At 46.1% G+C, this 25,074-nt stretch overlaps 1 protein-coding gene and 1 long non-coding RNA gene across 2 annotated transcripts in view; both read right to left on the reverse strand.

The window, feature by feature from the left end:
- LOC144781947 (uncharacterized) overlaps nt 1-18,774 on the reverse strand; it is a 36,251-nt gene extending 17,477 nt beyond the window's left edge. Inside the window, exons 1-2 of the long non-coding RNA XR_013601094.1 lie at nt 18,609-18,774; nt 18,437-18,517 (exon numbers count right to left, since the gene is read on the reverse strand). This is a non-coding gene — a long non-coding RNA (uncharacterized LOC144781947). The remainder of the gene's footprint in view (nt 1-18,436; nt 18,518-18,608) is intronic.
- Nucleotides 1-25,074, reverse strand: part of LOC144781946 (cytochrome P450 2G1-like) — a 552,942-nt gene that overhangs the window by 63,177 nt on the left and 464,691 nt on the right. The gene's annotated exons all lie outside the window — the stretch shown is intronic.

Below are 25,074 nucleotides of genomic sequence, written 5' to 3' on the forward strand. Positions count from 1 at the left end.
GAAGAAACCTTTTCTGAGGAGAGGAACCTGAAGACACTGTGGAGAGACTATCCCTAAGCTGAAGTGCTGCTTGGGGGATTGGCCTGCAGTGGTTGCCTGACTGCCAAAGAAAGGAGAAAGGATTTAGTGTGCACTTTATTCAACTTGTAAAGGATCTCCAAGGGCTTGAGAGAATAGCTTGCCTCCTGCTGAAGTCTCAGGGACAACAGACTACAACCCCCAGCTCTCCACGAGTTCTTTGGAAGTGCCTGCTGCTGTTTTGGGCCTTCTGAGGGACTGCAAGTCACAAGGAGCTGGAAGCGTCTCGCAACGAAGAAGAAGCATGTCGCTGCTGCTGCCATCGTATCGTGGATTTCGCCGCTGTAGCTGTCGTATTGCACTGCATCGAGAGATGTGAATCGCAATGAAGAAGAAGCATGTTGCCGTCGCTGCTGCTGCCGTCGCATCTTGGATGTCACTGCTGTAGCTGCCGTATTGCACTGCATCAAGAGAAGCGTCTTGTAAAGAAGGAGAAGCGTGTCGCTGCTGCTGCCGGCACATTGTGGATGTCGCCGCTGTAGCTGTCGTATTGCACCACATCAAGAGAAGCGCCTCGCATCCATGGAGAAGCGTGCCACCGTTGGAGCTGCTGTCGTCGCATCCCGGAACAAGGGTGTCGCTGCTGCAGTTGTCGCATTGCGCAGAAGCGTTAAACAACGTCGGAGAAGAGTGTCGCCGCCAAAGCTGTTGTCATCGCATCATGGAACAAGGGTGTCACCGCTGCAGCTAACACATTGATTCAAGACTTCTCTCATCATTGGAGAAGCATGCCGCAACAAGAAGACTACGTCTTTATTTCTTTGCACCAAAATGTCAACGCATTACCATTTTTGCAACACTTTCCTTGCCCTGCGTGTCGCATCTTAACATACATTGACTCAAAGTGTCGCATTTTTAAGATCTAAAGAGAACTAAGCTAAACCTACCATTTTAACCACATGAGCGCTAGCGAAATTCCCCTCCTGTGCTCATGTTTTAAAAAACCCATTATTCATGACGAGCTGGGCTCGTCATGAGCGTGCGAGGAGGCTACCTCATGACGAGCCCAGCTCGTCATGAGCGTCGAAGGGGTTAAGTACAGTATTGTGGATTTTTGTCGTTTGTGGTCTTGTGTTAAATGTATATAAAGAATACTTATTGTTATTATACAACTGTGTGCTGACCATCTGTAGTGTTGTCACTGGATTACTGTATGCGATCACAAATGCTTTACACACTGCCTCTGAAATAAGCCTGTCTGCTTGTGCCAAGCTACCAAGGGGGTGAGCAGGGGTTATTTTAGGAGTGTACCCCTCTATCCTGACTAGAGGCAAGGGTCCCTATTTGTCACAAGTACCTACCTGTGCCAACTAGAGACCCCCACATCTAACAACTGGTCACTGGCCTTGTTGTTCCCTGCTGTTTGCCCCTTGCCTGTGCAGCTTCTCATGTACTTATTCTGCACATTGGACTGGTCACTGGCATTGTTGTTCACTGATGTTTGCCACTTGCCTGTTCAGGATCTCATGTACTTATTCTGCACATTGAACTGGCGACCCTTGCCTGTGCAGCTTCTGCACTGGCCTTGTTGTTCACTGATGTTTGCCACATGCCGGTACAGCTTCTCATGTAAATACTCTGCACATTAAACTTGCCACTGGCCTTGTTGTTCACTGATTTTAGCCACTTGCCTGTGCAGTATCTCATGTAACTACTCTGCACTTTGTGCTGGGCGCTGTCCTTGCTCTTGTCTACTATTGGTGCCTATCTATGCAATATGTGAATAAAGACAGTTGCTCCTGTTGGCTGTTTTGTCCGTGTCCTTACTGATTAAACTGTTTTCTTTGGGTATGGTTTACTGTGACACATGCTCTGTATGCCACTTGAACATCGCCAATGGCTTGTCTCACTTTTTCAAGTATTTACAGGGGTAACATGCACTTCAGTATTTCCTGGCTCTGAAGCTTGTGTGCAATGATGATGGTTTTAGATGAACTACTGTTATCATTATCATTCTTTGTTAATGTTAGCTATATTGTACACATGTCAGGTTTGGAGGCATTGCCAGTACAGAGTGGGATTCTATCCACAGGATTGCAGGCAGGCTGGCCAGGAACATCATGTCTGTGCGATCTCACTTCATGTCTGCCCAGCAGTGTTGGTGTTTGGTCATCTTGTGACGGGCAGTCATCCTAGTCACATGGGTGGATTTCAATGAGTGTTGATGTGTGTGTGCCTCTACAATGTCAGCTACACACATGTGTCACCAATGATTTGTGTGCCTGTTTGTCTTATTGTTCAGCCCTGTGATTGTGATTATGTGCACATGTGTGAGTTGTATGTTGTGCACTCTGCAGTTTGTTGGTGTGTCCTTGGAGTTCTGGCTGACTCCAACTTGTTGTTGGTGCCTTTTGTGAGTATGCATAGTGTGTGACTGTAAATTCAGTGTTGTGTTTTGTTGATCAGCCATGTGTCTTGATACTGTTAGTGGTGACTGTGCAGACCTGCTCAGCCACACTGACATTGTGGGTGTGTTTTCTCATGCATTGATGTCACATGAGGCTTTACTGCCTCCAGTATGGCATGTGGTGTGTGATGTCATACCATCCCCTATCTGTGCTTCTGATGCCTAGCCATTGTGAGTCTGCACTCCACCTATTTGTGTATAGTACACTCCTGTCATGTCCACTAATGACGTACACAACACTTCACTTTTCTATCAGCGGTCCCCTTGGTTTGCCTGTGTGTGTGTGTGTCTCCCCATTACTTCATTTTGTGACACTGTGCTTCTGTTGCAGATCTGGTCACAGGAGCAATGTGCCACTCAGGACATTTTCCCAATTAGTTATATGTTATTTTCTGCTACTGTCTTTCAGGCATGTTTGCTCATATGCAGTTCAACTGTTTGTGCTGCACAGTCCTCTGGTCATGTTGTTTTCACTTTGGGGTCCCATACTTGGGCATCTGTGGGAGTTGGGTTAGGTGTATGTTTGTTTGCTGAGGTACTGATTGACTTCCTGATTGTTGTTGTGGGTGTTCATGGTGTGTCACTCATATCTGTGTGGAACTGTTATGTTTGGTGTGCACACACTGCTTGTCCTGCATGCATTGCTGTGAGCGTATGTTGCATTGGCCTTGCCTGGTGTGCATCCCCTGATGTCCTGCTGTGTTTGCAAATGATTTATTGGCATATGCATATGTGTGTGCTTGATGTGGCTGTGTGCAGTGTTTGGACTGTATTGGCAAGGTGTATTATTGTTACTAGGCTTGTTTTGGGTACATACTTGTGCTATTTTCTCTCATATTTGACCTGTCACTTGTCAGGATTGTGCATGTTCAAGCATGTGGTACATTATGACACCATGCTGACTCGATGGGTGGTGTGGTATGTCTGTCTGTGTTTTCTTATTGGCCCATTGTTCCCAGTTTGTGTAATGATGCACTTCTTGTGTGGTATGTAGTCTGTACTTTGTTCCTGACTGATGAGGTTGTGTACTCGTGTTCAGTCTGTGCTCCCATTGCCTTTCCCCAGTTTTGCTACATAGGTCATGCTTGGTCTTCTTGGAGTTCTCTGTGTGTGTTTGTATTGAGTTATGTGTTTGGCTGTTGTTTTTGTGCAAACATTGGTTTAGGCATCCCTGAGTGTGTGTGATGTTTGTTGATACCCCCAAGGGAGTGTGATTGCTTGTCAGTGTATTGACTGGACATTATTGGCACCCTTCTGTGTGTTTGACACTGGTGTTGTGTGCTGCAGGTGTGAGGGGGTGGTGTAAGTGTGAAGGTTCCTACTTGTGTTTGACTTTCATGTAGTGTGTCAATGGGCCCTGTGTGTAGTGCTGCTTACATACAAATAAACAAGAGAAATCCAACATTTAGTGGGAAAAGAGAGTGATCAATGGATATTGAAGCACTCAGTGTTTGTGAAAATACCCCTCACACACCAAAAGGCCCCTTGGTGTCATGCTTCATCATCGGGGTCTTCGCACCCCTCTATCGGGATGCGGCGTGCTGCGACCGACGACTACGAGGGAGCACTTACGATGTTGGCTATGTGTGGTGTACAGTGTGTGGGTTGTGTTACAAGTGAGTAGGGAGTGTTGTGAAAGGTTTTAAAAAGTACCTGGCACTAGAGCGGGAAAGAAAAAAGTTTTATTCTGTGCTCTGGCTGGTACCGTTAAAAAGAAAGTGCAGGGCGAGGTCAACCTGTTGTATTAATGAACAGGACCTCCGATGTGCTTATGTGTCGACATGTTTCGGAGACAAGCTCCTTCTTCAGGACAGGGGCACAAACTCCCTTCCCTACTCACGTCTTTTGCTACGTAAAACTGTGTATTTACAGAAAAGTGAATTTTACTTAGAATAGGCTAAGTGTGCCTACAGCGGTCTGCTACAAGCACAATGACCTGTAGAAAGACAAAAAAAGATTTACCTAATGGTTACCCATGTAACGGGTAGTTCATGCAGGTGCAGTCACCTGGAACCTCACCATTTGCTTAGCGATAAGCTTTCAAGAAAAAGAAGACTCACTACACATACAACATAAAACATATAGAGCACTAGGATTTTTACTGTAAACCTGAAATTCATACTTGTGAAGCTTGGTTGTGGGCTTCATGAGCAAAATAGGAACGTCGGGGTGCTGCTCCATTGGCAATCTGCAGTAGAGAATGGTGTGGCCATTACTAATCATTCTTTAACACTTACTTCTGTGGATGGTTAGAGATGATCGTGGCAAAATGGTACTCCTTTGGTGTCATACTCACAAAGTCAGGACGCTCTGATCACCGCCTTACCCCGTCCGCTGCTCCGCTGGTTGTGGAGTAGGTAGCGGATCAGGCTATTTATAGGCCATTTCGTTAATTGGGCGGAAGGGAAACTCATCCCATGTTTGGGTATTCCGCTCTGTAGCCATACAGGGCGTCTGTATGTTCCAGATGCGCTGACATAGGATAAGCGTCTGCAGGCGCCGGTGGTTTGGTGCTGCGCATGCGCGTTAGCCTGGCACTGTTCTACGGCGCATGCGCTGTTGGAAGTGTCTCGTTTGGGGCGCATGCGCACCTGACACACGCATCTCTTGTACGCTGTCTCCAATGCGCTTGTGTCCATGTCCATTGATCACTCTCTTTTCCCACTAAATGTTGGATTTCTCTTGTTTATTTGAATACCTAGTGGAGCATAAATCCAACGATTGGCTCTACCTCCCCTTCATGTTTTTGACATAGTCTAGGCAGCGTGCAGCTGCGGGAGTTACCCCACACTCTCTTCACAACACATAACTACATACACTAGGTACCTGTAAACCACAGCGGTCACCAAATATGGAGGACGAACATGGCCTGACCTTCGGCGAAGACGAAATAGACAGAATCCTGGCTGCAGTAAACCCCTTTGAAGGCCTTAGCAATCCGGAAACTGGCCCAAATATTGATGACTGGAACGAACTGGTGAAATTGAGACGCAACCAGATAAAGGCAGCCATGCATGGTCTAATAATGACGGAATATCTAAGAAACAAGATGGGACCGCCAGGCTTAATCGTGAAAAATGAACCCTTCATTTTCCAGACGGACATGCAATTCAAAAAGGAGTGGTCATTAATTTCATGGCATTGTACCAGGGACTGGTTGGTTCTCATTATTAAAACAGCCACCAGGATCAGCAAAGAGCTGAAAATTGACATTGGTAAAATTGAGGTGAAACTAAACTCGTATATGTCAACCGAGGATCTAAAGAGCAGACTAGACGAACTCAACCAGCAAATGACTGATTTTGAATTTACCCTGAAACAGAGCAAACTAAACAAACTGGGCAAGGACAAAGACAAATTTACACCTGAAGGTACCTACCCGTACACAAAAGCCGATTATGTATCCACACGAAACGATACAGACAGCGATGGGTCAGACAACAGTTCTGCTAGTTCAAATTCCAGCGGAGGCAGACGAAATCGGCAAAACAGAGGAGGATGGAGGCAGAGGCGACAGCAGTTCCCGAGACAACGAGGGTGGAGAGGTTACCCACCCCAGTACCCACAGTACATGGGACCACCGCCATTCCAGCCTTTCCAGTTCAATCACCCAACTGATGCCCAAGGTTTTCCACAATGGAACCAAGACTTCAACGGAGGCTTCTATGGTCCACAACCTTTTTTAGGCTCCCGCCCAGGGACACGGGGGAAGAACCGGAAAGGCAACAATGTCACCTGGGAAGAGGCAGAACAGGGGAACCCCCGGCAAACCAGGAGCATGACAGGCCCCCTGCCCAACCAAGCATCAACCAGCAACCAGAGAGGGACCTAGTGGTAAATCTATCATCCAAGCGTTTAACGGATATTCAGCGACAGGTACTGAATAAAGGCTTGGGATTCGTACCAACACAGAGACCGGATATGTTTAAAATGAACCTTGAGATGAAGGAATTTGTCCGCAAATTAAAACTACAGGCATTTTTTGCAGACAAACCAACTCAGGCATTAACAACGGACACAGGTCTGAGACCGAAGTCTACCTTTACCCCTCCAGACTCAGCACTCCCTATTGAACTGCTGGCTTTCGAAAAAGCAGTTATGACAGGGGTCAATCAATTGGATGCTTCTGCCACACGCACGTTCCATAATACAACCAAGGAAGAACAACTTGCCTTGAAAACCCTATCGGATGATACCAGCATCGTTATCAAACCAGCGGACAAGGGAGGTGCCATAGTATTGCAATCCACCGAATACTATGACAACGAATGTCTACGACTCTTGTCAGACAGACGCAACTACATGGTCTTACATCAAGATCCAACAGAGAACCTCAGGATCAGAATTGGAGCAATGATCGAAGAAGGCTTAGCGCATGACTGGCTGAGCAAAAAGGAAGGAGAGTTTCTGGAACAGAAAAAACCACGTATCCCGTATTTTTACAGCATTCCCAAGATTCACAAGAATCTTAACCAACCACCTGGCCGCCCAATAGTCTCGGGTATTGGTTCCATTCTAGAGCCACTGTCCAAATTCGCTGACGCCTTCCTGAGACCGTTAGTACAATCTACCAATACCTACTTAAAGGACACCAAGGCCGTGTTGCAACTACTTCAAGAAACTACATTTGACCCCAAAACCCAACTACTGCTATCATTGGATGTGGAGAGCCTCTACACCAGCCTCCCCCACGATGAAACGTTGACAATCATTGAGGAAGTGCTTTTTTCAACACAATGGAGGTACCAAACACCACGTGGTTTGGTGTTGGAGTGCATTTCTCTGGCCTTGCAGAAAAACTTTTTCCAGTATAAGAATACGATCTACCAACAATGCCATGGGACCAGCATGGGAAGCACATTTGCTCCAAGCCTGGCTGGTCTCTATGTGCACCACCTCGAGACAAGTAAGATTCTCCATGATCAAAACCCATACAGATCGAAAATAAAATGCTGGAAGAGGTACATTGACGACATCCTGGTCGTCTGGGAAGGCGACTGCCTGTCCGCTGAGAATTTTTTGGAATGGCTCAACAATCAAAACCCCTTCCTAAAATTCACGATCACCATTTCAAATCAAACATTGGTGTTTTTGGATCTCAATATCTACGCGGAAGCAGGGGTGTTAAAAACTACTACTCACTTTAAACCTACCTCGAGAAACTGTCTACTAAGGTATGACAGTTTCCATCCTCGACACCTACGCGAGAACCTACCTTATGGACAGTTTTTACGCCTCAGGCGCAACGGTACAGACTTGTCCGAATTCAAGAGACAAGCGGGTGAACTCAAGGAGAAACTCAAACTACGAGAATATCCAAATAGGATTATCAGCAAAGCTTTCAAAAGGGCAAGAAACAACAATAGAGAGTCGCTGTTGGAAGACCGATTAAAGGACCCCACTGAAAATAAACAACCAATATGTGTTACGACTTTTAACACAGTGTCCAACGAGGTGTCGAAACTGGTTAACAAACACTGGCGAATACTAACATGTGGAGGACTGGACCTAGAAAAACCGATGTTTGCACACCGTAGGGGGCGCAACCTCAAAGACATGTTGGTACACACCCGACCAAAACCAGTGACTACGTCCACACAACCAACCATAAGTGTTAAGGGACACTTTCCGTGTGGTAACTGCAGTAGCTGCCACTTGACTGATAAAAGCACCAGACTCAGCTTCAGCAACGGCTCGACATGGGAACAAAGAAGGTTCACAAATTGTAACTCCAAAAACGTGATCTACCTCATTAAGTGCCCGTGCAACCTCGAGTATGTAGGCATGACTACACGAGCCATGAAGACAAGAATGAACGAACACAAGAGTAATGTGCGCTGTAAAAAAAGTACCACGAAAATGGCCACGCATTATTTGACATCCCAACACTGTGTGAATGATTTAAAATGGACTATCATCGAACAATTACCCTCTGAGGTGGGCCTTTTTCAGAAAGAACAACGGTGGGTGTTCCGTCTGGGGACCCATCTGAACGGGCTCAACGACGATGTCCCGTGGAGTCAATTATCAACGTAAGAGACCACCCAAAGAGCAAACCGAGCGCAAAAACTGAACTGCAACTGGTGCCCAGTCTACACAACTAGGTCCGCCGAATTAAATGAAGAAATGGACATTGTTCTACTCTGACTGACACAAATATGTCTCTGTTCACTGACTCCTAGTTTCCAATTTATTTAAATCTTCCCTCTCTGTCCTTTTGCGATACCCAGACAATGAGAGCGTTTGTAACTTTAACGTAGTGCACATCCTTAAGACATCTGACAGACACTCGATACCGGGCTCATGGACACAAGCGCATTGGAGACAGCGTACAAGAGATGCGTGTGTCAGGTGCGCATGCGCCCCAAACGAGACACTTCCAACAGCGCATGCGCCGTAGAACAGTGCCAGGCTAACGCGCATGCGCAGCACCAAACCACCGGCGCCTGCAGACGCTTATCCTATGTCAGCGCATCTGGAACATACAGACGCCCTGTATGGCTACAGAGCGGAATACCCAAACATGGGATGAGTTTCCCTTCCGCCCAATTAACGAAATGGCCTATAAATAGCCTGATCCGCTACCTACTCCACAACCAGCGGAGCAGCGGACGGGGTAAGGCGGTGATCAGAGCGTCCTGACTTTGTGAGTATGACACCAAAGGAGTACCATTTTGCCACGATCATCTCTAACCATCCACAGAAGTAAGTGTTAAAGAATGATTAGTAATGGCCACACCATTCTCTACTGCAGATTGCCATTGGAGCAGCACCCCGACGTTCCTATTTTGCTCATGAAGCCCACAACCAAGCTTCACAAGTATGAATTTCAGGTTTACAGTAAAAATCCTAGTGCTCTATATGTTTTATGTTGTATGTGTAGTGAGTCTTCTTTTTCTTCAAAGCTTATCGCTAAGCAAATGGTGAGGTTCCAGGTGACTGCACCTGCATGAACTACCCGTTACATGGGTAACCATTAGGTAAATCTTTTTTTGTCTTTCTACAGGTCATTGTGCTTGTAGCAGACCGCTGTAGGCACACTTAGCCTATTCTAAGTAAAATTCACTTTTCTGTAAATACACAGTTTTACGTAGCAAAAGACGTGAGTAGGGAAGGGAGTTTGTGCCCCTGTCCTGAAGAAGGAGCTTGTCTCCGAAACATGTCGACACATAAGCACATCGGAGGTCCTGTTCATTAATACAACAGGTTGACCTCGCCCTGCACTTTCTTTTTAACGGTACCAGCCAGAGCACAGAATAAAACTTTTTTCTTTCCCGCTCTAGTGCCAGGTACTTTTTAAAACCTTTCACAACACTCCCTACTCACTTGTAACACAACCCACACACTGTACACCACACATAGCCAACATCGTAAGTGCTCCCTCGTAGTCGTCGGTCGCAGCACGCCGCATCCCGATAGAGGGGTGCGAAGACCCCGATGATGAAGCATGACACCAAGGGGCCTTTTGGTGTGTGAGGGGTATTTTCACAAACACTGAGTGCTTCAATATCCATTGATCACTCTCTTTTCCCACTAAATGTTGGATTTCTCTTGTTTATTTGAATACCTAGTGGAGCATAAATCCAACGATTGGCTCTACCTCCCCTTCATGTTTTTGACATAGTCTAGGCAGCGTGCAGCTGCGGGAGTTACCCCACACTCTCTTCACAACACATAACTACATACACTAGGTACCTGTAAACCACAGCGGTCACCAAATATGGAGGACGAACATGGCCTGACCTTCGGCGAAGACGAAATAGACAGAATCCTGGCTGCAGTAAACCCCTTTGAAGGCCTTAGCAATCCGGAAACTGGCCCAAATATTGATGACTGGAACGAACTGGTGAAATTGAGACGCAACCAGATAAAGGCAGCCATGCATGGTCTAATAATGACGGAATATCTAAGAAACAAGATGGGACCGCCAGGCTTAATCGTGAAAAATGAACCCTTCATTTTCCAGACGGACATGCAATTCAAAAAGGAGTGGTCATTAATTTCATGGCATTGTACCAGGGACTGGTTGGTTCTCATTATTAAAACAGCCACCAGGATCAGCAAAGAGCTGAAAATTGACATTGGTAAAATTGAGGTGAAACTAAACTCGTATATGTCAACCGAGGATCTAAAGAGCAGACTAGACGAACTCAACCAGCAAATGACTGATTTTGAATTTACCCTGAAACAGAGCAAACTAAACAAACTGGGCAAGGACAAAGACAAATTTACACCTGAAGGTACCTACCCGTACACAAAAGCCGATTATGTATCCACACGAAACGATACAGACAGCGATGGGTCAGACAACAGTTCTGCTAGTTCAAATTCCAGCGGAGGCAGACGAAATCGGCAAAACAGAGGAGGATGGAGGCAGAGGCGACAGCAGTTCCCGAGACAACGAGGGTGGAGAGGTTACCCACCCCAGTACCCACAGTACATGGGACCACCGCCATTCCAGCCTTTCCAGTTCAATCACCCAACTGATGCCCAAGGTTTTCCACAATGGAACCAAGACTTCAACGGAGGCTTCTATGGTCCACAACCTTTTTTAGGCTCCCGCCCAGGGACACGGGGGAAGAACCGGAAAGGCAACAATGTCACCTGGGAAGAGGCAGAACAGGGGAACCCCCGGCAAACCAGGAGCATGACAGGCTCCCTGCCCAACCAAGCATCAACCAGCAACCAGAGAGGGACCTAGTGGTAAATCTATCATCCAAGCGTTTAACGGATATTCAGCGACAGGTACTGAATAAAGGCTTGGGATTCGTACCAACACAGAGACCGGATATGTTTAAAATGAACCTTGAGATGAAGGAATTTGTCCGCAAATTAAAACTACAGGCATTTTTTGCAGACAAACCAACTCAGGCATTAACAACGGACACAGGTCTGAGACCGAAGTCTACCTTTACCCCTCCAGACTCAGCACTCCCTATTGAACTGCTGGCTTTCGAAAAAGCAGTTATGACAGGGGTCAATCAATTGGATGCTTCTGCCACACGCACGTTCCATAATACAACCAAGGAAGAACAACTTGCCTTGAAAACCCTATCGGATGATACCAGCATCGTTATCAAACCAGCGGACAAGGGAGGTGCCATAGTATTGCAATCCACCGAATACTATGACAACGAATGTCTACGACTCTTGTCAGACAGACGCAACTACATGGTCTTACATCAAGATCCAACAGAGAACCTCAGGATCAGAATTGGAGCAATGATCGAAGAAGGCTTAGCGCATGACTGGCTGAGCAAAAAGGAAGGAGAGTTTCTGGAACAGAAAAAACCACGTATCCCGTATTTTTACAGCATTCCCAAGATTCACAAGAATCTTAACCAACCACCTGGCCGCCCAATAGTCTCGGGTATTGGTTCCATTCTAGAGCCACTGTCCAAATTCGCTGACGCCTTCCTGAGACCGTTAGTACAATCTACCAATACCTACTTAAAGGACACCAAGGCCGTGTTGCAACTACTTCAAGAAACTACATTTGACCCCAAAACCCAACTACTGCTATCATTGGATGTGGAGAGCCTCTACACCAGCCTCCCCCACGATGAAACGTTGACAATCATTGGGGAAGTGCTTTTTTCAACACAATGGAGGTACCAAACACCACGTGGTTTGGTGTTGGAGTGCATTTCTCTGGCCTTGCAGAAAAACTTTTTCCAGTATAAGAATACGATCTACCAACAATGCCATGGGACCAGCATGGGAAGCACATTTGCTCCAAGCCTGGCTGGTCTCTATGTGCACCACCTCGAGACAAGTAAGATTCTCCATGCTCAAAACCCATACAGATCGAAAATAAAATGCTGGAAGAGGTACATTGACGACATCCTGGTCGTCTGGGAAGGCGACTGCCTGTCCGCTGAGAATTTTTTGGAATGGCTCAACAATCAAAACCCCTTCCTAAAATTCACGATCACCATTTCAAATCAAACATTGGTGTTTTTGGATCTCAATATCTACGCGGAAGCAGGGGTGTTAAAAACTACTACTCACTTTAAACCTACCTCGAGAAACTGTCTACTAAGGTATGACAGTTTCCATCCTCGACACCTACGCGAGAACCTACCTTATGGACAGTTTTTACGCCTCAGGCGCAACTGTACAGACTTGTCCGAATTCAAAAGACAAGCGGGTGAACTCAAGGAGAAACTCAAACTACGAGAATATCCAAATAGGATTATCAGCAAAGCTTTCAAAAGGGCAAGAAACAACAATAGAGAGTCGCTGTTGGAAGACCGATTAAAGGACCCCACTGAAAATAAACGACCAATATGTGTTACGACTTTTAACACAGTGTCCAACGAGGTGTCGAAACTGGTTAACAAACACTGGCGAATACTAACATGTGGAGGACTGGACCTAGAAAAACCGATGTTTGCACACCGTAGGGGGCGCAACCTCAAAGACATGTTGGTACACACCCGACCAAAACCAGTGACTACGTCCACACAACCAACCATAAGTGTTAAGGGACACTTTCCGTGTGGTAACTGCAGTAGCTGCCACTTGACTGATAAAAGCACCAGACTCAGCTTCAGCAACGGCTCGACATGGGAACAAAGAAGGTTCACAAATTGTAACTCCAAAAACGTGATCTACCTCATTAAGTGCCCGTGCAACCTCGAGTATGTAGGCATGACTACACGAGCCATGAAGACAAGAATGAACGAACACAAGAGTAATGTGCGCTGTAAAAAAAGTACCACGAAAATGGCCACGCATTATTTGACATCCCAACACTGTGTGAATGATTTAAAATGGACTATCATCGAACAATTACCCTCTGAGGTGGGCCTTTTTCAGAAAGAACAACGGTGGGTGTTCCGTCTGGGGACCCATCTGAACGGGCTCAACGACGATGTCCCGTGGAGTCAATTATCAACGTAAGAGACCACCCAAAGAGCAAACCGAGCGCAAAAACTGAACTGCAACTGGTGCCCAGTCTACACAACTAGGTCCGCCGAATTAAATGAAGAAATGGACATTGTTCTACTCTGACTGACACAATTATGTCTCTGTTCACTGACTCCTAGTTTCCAATTTATTTAAATCTTCCCTCTCTGTCCTTTTGCGATACCCAGACAATGAGAGCGTTTGTAACTTTAACGTAGTGCACATCCTTAAGACATCTGACAGACACTCGATACCGGGCTCATGGACACAAGCGCATTGGAGACAGCGTACAAGAGATGCGTGTGTCAGGTGCGCATGCGCCCCAAACGAGACACTTCCAACAGCGCATGCGCCGTAGAACAGTGCCAGGCTAACGCGCATGCGCAGCACCAAACCACCGGCGCCTGCAGACGCTTATCCTATGTCAGCGCATCTGGAACATACAGACGCCCTGTATGGCTACAGAGCGGAATACCCAAACATGGGATGAGTTTCCCTTCCGCCCAATTAACGAAATGGCCTATAAATAGCCTGATCCGCTACCTACTCCACAACCAGCGGAGCAGCGGACGGGGTAAGGCGGTGATCAGAGCGTCCTGACTTTGTGAGTATGACACCAAAGGAGTACCATTTTGCCACGATCATCTCTAACCATCCACAGAAGTAAGTGTTAAAGAATGATTAGTAATGGCTACACCATTCTCTACTGCAGATTGCCATTGGAGCAGCACCCCGACGTTCCTATTTTGCTCATGAAGCCCACAACCAAGCTTCACAAGTATGAATTTCAGGTTTACAGTAAAAATCCTAGTGCTCTATATGTTTTATGTTGTATGTGTAGTGAGTCTTCTTTTTCTTCAAAGCTTATCGCTAAGCAAATGGTGAGGTTCCAGGTGACTGCACCTGCATGAACTACCCGTTACATGGGTAACCATTAGGTAAATCTTTTTTTGTCTTTCTACAGGTCATTGTGCTTGTAGCAGACCGCTGTAGGCACACTTAGCCTATTCTAAGTAAAATTCACTTTTCTGTAAATACACAGTTTTACGTAGCAAAAGACGTGAGTAGGGAAGGGAGTTTGTGCCCCTGTCCTGAAGAAGGAGCTTGTCTCCGAAACATGTCGACACATAAGCACATCGGAGGTCCTGTTCATTAATACAACAGGTTGACCTCGCCCTGCACTTTCTTTTTAACGGTACCAGCCAGAGCACAGAATAAAACTTTTTTCTTTCCCGCTCTAGTGCCAGGTACTTTTTAAAACCTTTCACAACACTCCCTACTCACTTGTAACACAACCCACACACTGTACACCACACATAGCCAACATCGTAAGTGCTCCCTCGTAGTCGTCGGTCGCAGCACGCCGCATCCCGATAGAGGGGTGCGAAGACCCCGATGATGAAGCATGACACCAAGGGGCCTTTTGGTGTGTGAGGGGTATTTTCACAAACACTGAGTGCTTCAATATCCATTGATCACTCTCTTTTCCCACTAAATGTTGGATTTCTCTTGTTTATTTGAATACCTAGTGGAGCATAAATCCAACGATTGGCTCTACCTCCCCTTCATGTTTTTGACATAGTGCTGCTTACATACTCCTGTCAAGTAGTTGGATACAGATGTGTGGCTGTTCACTGTTTGACTTCATAGCTTTCCTTTTATCCCTGTGCCTATACATGGGTTGCCTTGCTGTCTCCCTGAGTTGTTGCACTGAGGTGACTGTGGTTTGACCTCCCTCACTGTGCCAGCCATTTGTGATTTTATGGGCTGAGGGTGTTGTTATATGTTCCTTCTCTTGCATGTGATGTACATATACTTGGTGGTTATCTACTTGGTCTTCCATTTGTGTGCACCTCACTTTAGGTTTCCTATTTGTTGTCCTCCATTGCTGCTGGCATGTGGTCTATGTATGCGACTGGGTGTCAGTGTGGGGTATCTCTGTGTGACTTGGCATGCTGTGTGTCCAGTTGAGTGATTGTTCATCATCTGTGTGTGTGTTCATTTTGTGCTTGGACTCAGTTTTCTTCCCATGAGTGTGGTGCTGTTTTGGTGTGTGGGTTGGCCTGGCCCTGTACTTCTGTGCAGTGTGTTCCTCTGCAGCCCCACCTGCTGAGGCTGTCTTCCTATTTGTTTTGTGTGGCGTGCAGGGTGTGGGTTCACCTGGCTTGTTTGTGTGCATGGGGGAGCATGTCCCTTTGTGTTGGGGGGCTAGTGTGTGGAGGGTGGAGGTGTGGTCCTGTGTTCTTTGTGGACTGCCCATGCTTGGCTCTGGCCCTGCCTTCTGCATTGTGCATATGTTTTCCCTCATCTTCATCGCTGAGGTGACGTGACCAGGACATTACTTCAAGTTCGAAGTAGATGGGTGACCTGGTTGCAGAGGGGTGATTTGGTGACAGGTAGGGCATGTGTGGGTACACTTGTGGATATGTTCCTGTCCCCACCAGGGTGTCTGGTGTGGACAAGAACCCTATATCTTCCCATGGATAATGTGTTGTTGTTGTGTACGGAGTTGTGTGATTGCATACCTACGGTGGCGTCCGCGACGGGGCATGCGTTGCTGGTAGTTTATCAGGTACAGCACCAAGAATACATGTAGAGTTGGATCCATTGTGGTCGGTACCGGGTGAATGGGACTCGGAATCATGTTTTGAGCTCCGCTATCGAGCTTCTGCCATCTCTGGTTGGGCGGTTTCTCCGCTGCGGTGCGACTGGCTGTTTGGGGCATCCTGATTTGTACAGCAGACGGGGCGTCATTCCTAACAATTGTGAGTCTCCATTGGCTCACATCGCCGCGTGAGTGGTGTACTCTGATGGCAGTTCATTTTGCACAGCAGTGGGTGGGAAATGGGCTATGTTTGGCCATACTAATATGGCAGGCGTGAGGACTTGCACGGCGTGCAGCATTTACCGCCACCGCCAGCACCGCAATGGTGCCTCCGCCCACCATCATAATGGGCCCCCTAGTTCCTTTGAATGTGCTCAAGTGTCTCCCTGATGAGCTGTTGCCATATTGGTCGGTCTTTGCTTGCTCCTTGCTCGTGCCATCTTCTGTGCTAGCCACAGTAAGGGTTTTCTGTAGAGTATCACCTGCATGCTGGGGAGTGTTTAATGGCTTGGAATGGTGTAAGAAATTGGATTATAGGTGCAGGGGGGATGGAAGCCCCACTTAAGCAACAATGACAGTCCTTCCCATAAAAAGTCAGTAAATTAAGCATTTGGTAGCTTGGCACATAGCAGTCAGGCAGAGATTAGAGACAACGTGTAAAGTATGCATGCATCACATTAAGTGAAAAATCAAGAGAAGAAAAATCCCTAACCAATATAGAACAATAGAGTGAATTAAAATAAATAAAATAAAATAGCAGAACCGCTATATTCTAATCAGTAGAAAAAAAATAAAATAAAAATAGCACCTAAAAAGAAAGTGCCATTCACTGTCATCTGGTCACCTGGTTGCGCTAGACTAGAGGAAAATCTGAACACTTTGCAGCATGGGGCAGAAGTCAGAATGGGGTGGCAAGTCCCGAGGCTGTCCCTTTTAAGCTCAGAAGGTATGAGTGCTACCGCCCGGACCTTCTTGCTAAGGGAAGTAGCACCTTGCCCCACTTGCTCCCAGCCCTCAGTCATTGGCGCCCAACCACAGTCACCAGTTCCGGTACGAGGTTGGTGTGAGACAGCAGCGTAGCAACAGCTGTTGCGCTGGGGCCTGGTAGCCTGTCACTGCAGCTCCTGGCCCTTAGCCATCAGCCCCCAGATACTGGCGGCAGAAGAAGCCCAGGACCTGGTTGGGTGTTTGCCACACCCCTGAGGGGGCTACGCAGCTACACACTGTATCCCGCAAAGCGTAACTTGCTTGTGGAAGACCACAGCTGCCATCTTTGAGTCCACCAGGAGGGGTTTTCCCTCTCACAGCCTCTCAAATCTTTAGCTCCCAGCTTTTCTTATCTGGCATTTGCCACCAAAATGTAACAGCAGCGTCATTGAAACCCCAAAGGATGTAGCAGCAGAGGGAGGCAGCAAGTAACACCCCTACAACACCACGGAAAAGAAAGGTGAGGTGGTAGTGGAAACAAGGCACAACCAGATCCAGAGATGGTGAGTGTGGGCTGTGAGCACACGTGCACTTGATCCTACTGAGCTTGACTTGTTGCTGCTTGCAGCCTTGTGCCACTCCTCTCCCCAGGGCCTAGCTCCTGCCACGCCCCTCTTTGGCCCTCTGCCCTTTTTTACCCTCTTTTTGCACCCAGCCTGTCCTATCATACAGCCACCTTCAGGGCCCATATTCAACTGCACCACACACTCTACACCCTCACCCTCTACACCCTTCACTTGAGACCACTCAGAGACAATCCTGGGACCTGCCAGTGCAACCCGTCTTTAGGTGCCCTAACCAAAACAAAGCCAATTATTCATTTTTAAAGGACTCCTCCTAATTATGTCGACGCAGTCACGGTCACGTTTCACCCTTGCATTTCTTGTGGCTTCATCAGGACATGGGTATATCTGAAATAATAATTAGAACACATAACTAGACAATCGATTTTCTATAAGTACACATCTATCCCAACAGTACTCATGCAGTGCTTTGAGTGGAAGGACATAAGGGGCATCTCAGTTGCCTCGATAGAGTGTGTCTCCTCAAGGATGCACGTGAATGAAAATCACCATAAATTACAGTGACAAGTGGCGGGGAGATCTAAGGGGGACACACGTGCGTGTACAGACTTCACAGCTGGTTCACAAATCTCAATGTGCACCCTACAACCCCACCAAAGTGGGATTAAAACAACTGCATGGGTACCTGATACACACTCTTAAGTCATCACAAGTTTCTATGTATCATCCAGTCACCCACCAACATGAGGGTACAAAGTACTCCACCTCTGCTAAATACTGGCGCCTCCTGTAATTGTAATGAGGGAAAGAAATTACACTCATAGCATACAAGATACTATATCTCGCTCGAGGGACTGAGCCTCTCTCTTTATGTCCTACCTTGTCCCCCACTCACTCAAAAAAATATATAAAATAACACTGTACCTGGGTGCCGTGGACAAAGAACCCGTCCACGCCTTCACCTCGCAACTTCTGGGGGAATGGATAACTCCATCACCTCGTTCCCTGCGAAAAACATGATCCAAGTGAATAAAGTCTTTCTCGCTATTATACCAGCCCCGCCTTTGTAAACTGCAGTGGGTAACATGTTCAATACCTGAGTACGTTTATGCTTCCCGTAGCAAGAAGACGATCCCAATCATGAATTCCTTTTTCGGGGTTGTCCGTGCTCGCTCTCCACGCTGAACAAGCCAGAAAGCAGTCACTTCCGTGCGTCAGCTATCATCACCGACGTGCGGTCATGGGCTCCATTCTCTTAAAGGAACACTCACGACAGACCGAGTCCGTCGACCCACGCAAGGAAAAAAAGACTCCACACAGGGGTCAAAGTCAATAACGAAACCAAATACTATCAGTGCCTCTGTAAAATCGTGCACCCACGTAGGAACGCAGGGGCTTGAAACTGGCATTTTCAAAAGTATATTAACGGGGACTGGGCGTGCTCAACAATGTATCATGAAGAAGAATGACGTGAGGACCCCCCATTGGTCTCTCTCAGTAAACACACATAGAGGTCTATTACAGAACCTGGCATAAGAACCAGGGTACGGGAAATATAATTCCTTCCTTTAGGGCGCCTAAAGATAGGATAGGAGGTGTGATACCTCAGGCGCTTAGGTGACTTCCTCTGAGTGTAGTACTCCGAATAAGGAGTTTACATGTGTATGTTTAATAGTTTAGGGTTTTTGTAGTTGTTGTTGCATATAGTTTTTGTATTATACTGTGATTTTGAATGTTTTGTGATTTATTGTCTTGTCATATGTGTTGTATATTATGGTTGATATATATGTATTTATTTATTATTTTTTTCTGTATCCAGCACCATCCTATGACATGCGTATTTTCAAAAAATATGTATAGGTAGTTGTAAGAATTTCACATGGCAGGGTAATTGACTGTGCAGAAATAAAATAATTGATCGATCCCTCCCTGCTTTTTTTCTATAATACATCTTTGATGTTCTATGCCCAGGCAAAGGAGGGTGATTTGGGCATACCCCTTTCTTCTTTGGATACTGCAACCCCAGGGGCCGGGAAAAATAGGAAAGAATCAAACATCTACCAGGTACTCTGCAGTCTCTGACCAGTGTGCTTGTAACCCTCTCTGCTCTGCAACAAGGAAGTCTAGTGGATGGGTGAGGTGGCACAGGCCTACCAGGAAACCAAAGGCAGCACCCTAAAAAAATCAACAAAGCAACAGTGAAATCCCTAAAGACCCATCCATAAAGACTCGTTTCTTCAATATGAATAAATGCGGACTTGCAGTGCAGCATCAGCCCTGACCCATGTCCACAAGACACCACCTAAACCTGCAAAACAGCAAAAAGAGAGGCACCTGTACACCAGCAAGCAAGGACCCAGTAGCCGTCAAGGAGCCACAATGGACAAAAAGAATCAGGGCCATTACCTTTGGAGGTGTGCCTGGGGGCACTGGGCACACCCCTGGTCACAAAGGAAGTCAGCCCAGATGCTTAGCAGCCAAAGGGTAAACTCAGGAATGATTTCAGAGACTTCTTAGTGCAGCTGAAGAAGCACAAACTAGCAATCACAAGACAGGCAAAATCAACTCGGATGCATGAATCAGACAGCACAAGGCCAGGCATTGGGCCCGCCAAAATTATTAGGCTTGAGGATGATCCATCTAAAATGACCCAGCATTCAAAGGCAAAACAAAGGGCTACCTCAACTCCCCTTAATTGAGGCTCAAGCCCAGAGCCAAGAAAGGCCAAGTACTGGGGGACCTACCCACGCCTATCACTGAGTCATGCTGAGGAAGCCTTAGCCCCCTGTAGAAGGATGCTGATAGAGTTACCACCTACCAACTGTTGGACAGAGTAATGCCATTAACCATGGATATATGAGTGATAAAATGTAGATTTATCACTGAGAAAGAAACCAGGAACTCAATAGAGGACATGGGAATAGCCCCAGTTAATGAATCTTCGAGCAGGCACCTCAAGCACCCAAGCCACAACAGGCCCCCCCTTTATCTCTCAGATACAACAACAAAGGGCAGCAAAGACAGGAGAAGTAATGACAGCTAAAGGTAAAAGAGAAGAGGGAGAGAGCCATACAAGAACAAATGGAACAAAGCAACCACAAACGAAGAACAGGTTTTAAAAAACACAATATCATAGAAGGTCCACAACTCACCCCGCAAGCCTGCCTCCAGACAGATGCCTTGCCAACATCTGAAAGTTTGGCCAAAAGACAAACTAGTGCGGCACGGCCAGAAGAGATCACTTAAGTAAGGTGCTCTTTGTCGAGCTGGTTCTCGGACTACTCAAGGACCCGCTTCACCTATAATCAGAAACCTGAGCAACCAGTCCAAATGACAGAACAACAAACTGCGGCAATACCGCAAATGCAATCGTAAATATAAATTACAATTAAACACTGGATGCTATGGCCAATGCAGCACTTTTACACACAGACAAGCTGGAAGTGCAAATCTCAATACTGCAAACAATTGCCACAGTTAAAAAAAATAGATGGCAAGTTGGACACCTTAAACAACCTAATCATTAGAGCCCAAGATTCAGTCAAAAAAGAACAATAGCAAGGCTCATGCACCTGTGGCCCGATAATCGAAAATCTAGCAACTCTTCCAATAATTACGACAGCCTTGATTGATTACTTGAAACAGTCAGCCATCTCCCAGGATACAAACTACTGGCTGGCTTAAAAAATCAAAATCCAGGAGAACAAAATCCTCCCAAGGCAGTCTCCATGCCGACACAAGACCAAACCCAGGAGGATAAGAATGCATCCCCTTAGAACCGGAAGAAGAAAGGACACATGCAGAAGCTCCACTCAACAATCTTAACTCAAGTGGAAACTACCCCCCTGGGCAGAGGATGCTGCAACTGCAAAAACAAGATTTAATTTCAGAGCCACAGGAAAAAGGGAGACACCCCATGTCAAGGAAAAAACAAGAAAGATTAAACCACTATAAAAAGCAATAACTATTACAGGAGATCGACCCTTATCAAATGGTTATGAGCAAACCCAGGAGAGGAGCATGACAAAGCAGAACAGCCTATACCAAAAGTCAAGAGACAAACGCTGGCACCCATGGGCCATCCGAATTACAGCAACAAAAGGCCTCTGAAGAAACACCAGAGGCCCCATCAACACACAATGAGACCTCAGGTCCAGTAGATGCTAGTGACCCAGCCTGGCCCTCTCAACCTACATCTGTATACGGCCCATAAACCAGTCAGCCGACTGGAGCAAAGGAAACCGCCAGCCCCTTTACATCCTAAGTTGGGTCACAAACAATAGAAACAATAACAGAGCCAAGAATTTGGTGAGAGGAAGTCCTCTGGGGGCCACCCAGATGAGCCACCCGACCATCAACTGCCGCACACAACCCCAGTAGCCAATGAGGGGCACAACCATGGTAGAGAACTTAATAGAAGGCAAATCCCCACCAATACCAGTCTTGACATCAGTCTGACAAGACAAACTGGAAGATATCACCCGCGAGACTACAACCTGGAAGGCCAACCCCCCAGGAAATGATAAAAACGATCCTGGAATGGTTCAAATAATAAAACTTACCCAGAATATGAGTCAAGGGGAACAGGGGATATCCTTAGAGGACGTTTTTTTTTTTAATTAGGTGCGAACATAGCAGGCCAGGAGTAAATATGCTCTGCTGATATAGAAGGGGTTGGCTACCTTCGAGCAGGGAATGGCAAGATCAATGGGCGCACAGAAATAATCGTTAATAGCCCAAATCCTGTTGATGTCTTAAAGAATAGCAAAACACAGTTTGAGCAATGGGGCATAACATTGGTTAATACCTTGGTAGGGAAATACTACGGCTGGCTCCTAGAGCAGGATGTTGGCATAAAGAAATGGCGCAGCCAGGGGTACAATCTAAAACCAAAGATCAAGCCAAGGGTTTATCAGGGGGTAGCCCCCAGAAAAATGGAAGAGTCACTAACAGTATCAGCAACCAGAGCTGGCAAATGATGACAGTGTACAGCCAAGCACTCTGCAACAATGAACTGGACATGGCTCTCAAACACATTAAATGCCAAACCCTAGCCTAGGGCCTCACAACATCATCTGGTGTAAAATTAGCTCATGGAATATGAGGCCAACCGAGTCAGTAATCAAGAGCTCACCTATAAAAGAACTGCAGAAACAGGACATCATCGCACTTCCAGAAACCTGGGCACTAAATTCCTCCCCCTGGCCAGACTTCACAGCATCTGAATTACTTGCAAAGGCCTCACAGGTGGTGGACCTGCCTAGGGTGGGGTATCAGTTTAGGAAAAAAATGACCTAAGGGTATCCACCAAGATAGTAAAAGCAGGAAAGGGGGACTATACCGCAGGCATCAATCAAGATATTAAAAGCAGGAAAGGGGGACTATATCATAGTGAAAATAACCCTATTTAGCGGTAGACGAACAAGAACTAGGTTATCTCTCATTGTAGGCAACATATATCTACAGGCTAAAAAGGGAACTATCCTGACATCTCTGCTCCCAATCCTCTGGGATCTCAGTGATATGTGGATAATTACGGGCGACTTCAACCCCAATTTAATGAAAGATGACCAAAATACCAGCCTGATAGGTACACATGATGAGATCTTGGATATCCAACCAATTAAAGCCCAAAACCACAGAGCCAATAAACAAGGCAAAGAGCTTGCAGCTCAAATAAATCAATTGGGCTTTCACATTATAAATGGTAGAGTGATCCTGGATATCCCTGCAGCTTACACACATTCTTGCCCTTTCAGGATGGTGACCACCCTAGATTAAATGTGGGTGTATCTGGCTCATTGCCAACATGTAGGTAAATTTGAAGTTATTACTACCTTAGCCAGGGACCATGCAATCCTTAGCGGTGAATCCCAAATACAGCCCCCGTGTCGTCTCAATATTGCCAAGATCGGAAAGCAAAACAAACTAGAACCCATCAATATGATAAGGTGGGACATGGACAAGCAACACGAGGACAGCACGTGCGTGGACTCCTTCTAACAGGTGATTCCTACAGCAGGCAATGAGCCTCCCAATTTATATCTCTGGGGACATTTGGTCACATTCCTAAAAGAGTCAGACATCATTAACACAGTAAAGGTCAGTAATAAGGACTCATATAAGCCTGTGCCTGCAATAAGCAGCAAAAACAAATTTAAAGTTTTTATACAAAATTAACATAACAAACAACTGGACATGACTGCAGATTACCAGGTTATGGAAAAAATATAGAAAGGTGCTCTTCATCCAAAGAGAAGTAGAGGAAGGAAGATCATGGGCTGAATCATTTATGATAATAAAATTAAAAGACAAGATGAAATATCTGGAGGTGGATCAATAAAAACCTAAACTCAATGACTCAAGTGACAAGTAGCTACATTGCACCTAATGATTGGGAATCATACGTCATAAGCTTATACAGGGTGGAACAAAAGGGAATTCCAAATGGAACAAAAGGCTCGTGGCATGATCATCTTCTTTCCCCCAGGACCAGCCAGTACTCCGACTGGCGACCTGACCACAAGAAGTCTGGATCAAATTACCACAGCAATCAAAGGAATGCACACAAGTGGAGCACCAGGCCCTTGTGGCATCCCGGCTGCAGTTTATAATGGTTCCCCACCAGATGGGCCTCAGTCATTGCACCCTTATTACAGCAATATCTGCTAGGGTCAACCATCCCCAATTCATGGAGAGTCTCACTACTGGTACCAATACACAAAAAAGACTTCCAGTCATTTAACAAGAATCACAGGTTAATTGCATTCTGTATACTGAAGGCAGGTGCTTCACTAGCATCGTAATCTCTGAGCTCCAACCCTGGGTAGATGGCATTAATCTAACGCCAAAGAATCAAACAGGCTTTCAAAGGGAATGCCACATCAAGGAAAATCTCATTTGTTCATCCGCAACCATAGCAGCAAAGCGCCTGTATGGCGGTTTTATAGACTTTCAAACAGCATTTGATAGCATCTCTAGAATGCAACTCTGGTAAAGACTGAATGACTGGAAAAAAACCACTCTATTAAAAGCTATTATTTCTCTTTATACAGATATGTGGGCCAAAATGAAAGTCACTACTAGATGGTCCACCCTTGCTATAATCATCACAGACAAAGGATGAAAACAAGGATGCAAATTGGCACTACTCCTGTTCAATCTGTATCTGGCTGTCCTCCTAATGCACCTACAGCGGGCAAGGTTTTTTCTACCAAAAATGACAGGCTCCAGAATTCAACAGCTACAATATGCAGACAACACATTTCTTCTCGAACATACACCCATTGGGTTACAACCCCTTTTTAAAGCATTAGCAGCCTACTGCCAAAGCAATAACCCGAAGATAAACACCGCAAAAACAAAGGCCATGATAGTTTCAGCAAAGAAGAAAAAAGTCCATTGAGGGAATTTCTGTGGAAGCCATGGAAGTATATACAAATCAGGGAGTGTTGCTAGACCACAAGTGCTGCACCTCAGCGCATATCCATGCACAATAGGCAGCAGTACACTTGCTGGAATGAGCCATCAGGAAATTATAGAAGTCATTAGTGAACCCAGAT

Source organism: Lissotriton helveticus, chromosome 9 (genome assembly GCF_964261635.1).
Source record: "Lissotriton helveticus chromosome 9, aLisHel1.1, whole genome shotgun sequence".
In the NCBI taxonomy this organism is placed as follows: domain Eukaryota; kingdom Metazoa; phylum Chordata; class Amphibia; order Caudata; family Salamandridae; genus Lissotriton; species Lissotriton helveticus.